At 40.1% G+C, this 2,971-nt stretch overlaps 1 long non-coding RNA gene across 2 annotated transcripts; it reads right to left on the bottom strand.

Annotated features, from left to right (window-relative positions):
• Positions 1-364: 364 nt before the first annotated feature.
• LOC131159218 (uncharacterized) lies at positions 365-2,544 on the bottom strand. 2 transcript variants are annotated; one of them, XR_009137751.1, is made up of 4 exons: positions 2,293-2,537; positions 871-974; positions 732-783; positions 365-621 (listed from the first exon to the last, which is right to left on the bottom strand). It is a non-coding gene; the product is annotated as an uncharacterized LOC131159218 (long non-coding RNA). The 2 variants fall into 2 exon arrangements; XR_009137752.1 differs by lacking the exons at positions 732-783; positions 871-974 and having other exon boundaries at positions 2,293-2,544.
• Positions 2,545-2,971: the final 427 nt, after the last annotated feature.

Here is a 2,971-nt window from a genome sequence, read left to right as displayed (position 1 = left end):
TAGGCTAGGGTTTAAGGTCCTTTAATTTTAGAATTATTGTTCTTCCTAACAAGCCTAGGTCTAATTCTCCAAGTTTTCAAATTTTAATCTCAAAATCTAAAAAAAATTAGTGTAGAGTCCTTGATGTTTTCACGAGTCTGGGAATTTTTGAACTTTGAATCAAACTTTCAAAATCTTCACCTATTTTGAAATTGGGTCTTAGTTTTAAAAACCAATTTTATTTGGAGATTAAAGTCGTATTCTGTTTTGTTTGGTCAAGATTGGTCAACTCCCAAAAGTTAAAATTAAAAATTGCATTGTATCCCAATTTCTTTCAATGGGGAGCACGTGCAAAGTGACACACGCAGGCAAATAATAAATGAGGTGCAGAAAAATAACACATACAAGATGCCAACTAGAAAATACAAGGACGGTGTACAAATTAAAGTTGCATAAAAGGAAACATGGGGATACATACATCAACATGCAGAATATAAAGAAATAGAAACAAATAAAAATACAAAACACAAAAGATACAAAATACAAAAAGTGAAAAGAAACTTATTGATCCGCCATTCCCATGCCGCCACCTGGAGGCACCCTAAAAGCCCGCAAGTCATAGTTGCCAACATGGAATTTCACCTACGCACAGAAAAAAGAAAAAAAATAGATTAGTTAGTCAGAAGAAAAGGAAATTGCAAAAAAATATAATAAAAAGAAATAAATAAAACAAAATAATAAGCAATAATAACGGCAAATGCTTTGCCCGCCATTCCCATGCTGCCATCTGGCTCAACAAATCCCCTATGCACGAAAAGGAATTAGGTGGTTAGAAATGAACATTCAGGAAAATAGAAATGGGAATTCATACGCACAAGGAGAGAATGACACCTGTAAAGGTGAAAATTCCCTTTGACATTCCGTTGGTGGAATTGGCGCCAAAGGCCACCCTAGAGCAAATAGTGTGGGGGGGGGGGGGAGACAATATAGAGACTCTGCAAGAATTGAGAGAAGAAAATAATTAGGAAAGGGAAGGTTCTGTAGAATTTGAGGGAAAATTCGGGCGAGAAATCGAGAGAAGCTCTACACTACACAGTGTAGAGAGTAGAGAGAGAGGTTTGAGTCATCGAGATTCAGATATGCAGGAGCAGAGAAGTTGAATTACAGAATTCAGAAAAGAAATCAGAGAGTCAAACATACAAAGAATCCAAAAAAGAAGCTCGGAGGAGCACAAGACTTAAGGTAAATTACGTTTTCCTTTTCGCTATTTTCAACATCTAATACTAGTTATCGATGCAAAATGTTAAGTGCAGGTCTACCTCTCTTTAGCGCGAGTCTTAGGTTCATACTTGAACCTGAACTGCAGTTCCCAATACCTGACCCGAACCTGAACCCGAACTTGACTTTTAAATATCGCAACACTCACCAGACCCGGACCCCAAACCCCAACTTGCACTCGGGTTTAAACAACCCGAATTAGAGCCCATATTTTTTACCCCATAAGGCCCCCATTTTAAAATATCCTAGGCCCCCCATTTTAAAAAAGGAAGTGGGCTGGGCCCATTTTAAAATATCCTAGGCCCTCATTTTAAAAAAGGAAGTGGACCGACCCTATTTTAAAATACCCCAAGCAATCGTTTTCTAAAAAAGAAGTCGGTCGGCCCTAATTTTAAAAGACCCCGAGCCCTATTTTAAAAAAGACGTGGGCTGGCCCATTTTAAAATATCCTAGGCCCCCGTTTTAAAAAAGTAAATGGGCCGGCACCATCTTAAATAAGCTCGGGCCTAGTTTTTCAGAAATAAAAAAAATCAAAAGCAGGCTTATCCCTTTTTTTTAAAAGAAACTTGGTTCTGTCTTTCAAAAGAAAAACCCGGTCCGTTTGACTCAGGCCCAATCCACTCAAGCTCATCCCAAGTGTTACACATACAAAGCCCACACGTGACAATCATATGACACATTCAGATTCAAAACCACTCACCCGGGTTGACTTGCACAAGTCGACCCTGGTTTGACTCACCTCACTCGGACCCGCATAAAGCCGCATGACATGCCCAGTTGACTCAAATGAGTCAACCTGAGCATCACCCACTGAGCTAGAGACAAGTTAACTCATCTCTGTCCCCAAATCTGAAACCTAATCCTACATGCAACCCCATGTACAAGTACACCATTCATGCACTCTAACATCCAAACCATCACAAACTGCTCAATATTGGTATCACACACACACACACACATACACATCAAAAACCTCAAAATGAAGAAATATCAAAACAAATAGAAGTAAAATAGAGAAAGTAAAAGAGGAATTACCCTTTGGCTTCATTTTTGGACATCAGCAGACCTCTGATCAAAGAGAGGGATTGAGGAGATGATAAGAACTGGGGAGTTGAAGAAAGAAGAACTAGACTAGGGATTACTGAACATAGAGAAGAATGAGGAGATACAAAAAAAAAAAAAAAAGGAGGATAGCACTGTAGTTTTTTTTAAGAGGAACGAACAGAAAGAAAGGAGAGCGACAGAGGCAGGAGAGAAAGAGGGAAGCTTCGAATGAAACTAAGAAAAGAGACAAAACGAAAAATTGAAGCTTAAATATGTTTTGTATGATTTGAACACATGGCGCAAGTTTGATCGTTCAATCAAAAAAGCCACGTGTTCCCACCATCACTACTCAAAGCGTGTTTCCTATGAATGGCCAGGATCGGGGCATGTTAGCGATCCACGTGCTTTTTGTTCCTCATGCATGATCACGGCCCCTCCGCATGGTTGAGATTCGGCCACACCAGTGAGCCTGACACGTCTCCCAAGAGCCCTTGGATCTCTGATCCCAGTTGACGGTCCCGATCACTTGTCATAGAGGCCATTAATGCTATCGGCTTTCCACCATAAATATCTGCACACACACCTCCACTCAGCAGTCAACACGTGGTCTCCTTGTCACTTTCTCAATCAATACGATGGATTGCTCTCATCTCTAGCCATTGGATTCCTG

This window comes from Malania oleifera, chromosome 1 (genome assembly GCF_029873635.1).
Source record: "Malania oleifera isolate guangnan ecotype guangnan chromosome 1, ASM2987363v1, whole genome shotgun sequence".
NCBI classification, from domain to species: domain Eukaryota; kingdom Viridiplantae; phylum Streptophyta; class Magnoliopsida; order Santalales; family Ximeniaceae; genus Malania; species Malania oleifera.
Note: the sequence above shows the minus strand (reverse complement) of the source record. Positions and strands in the feature narration are given on the sequence as shown.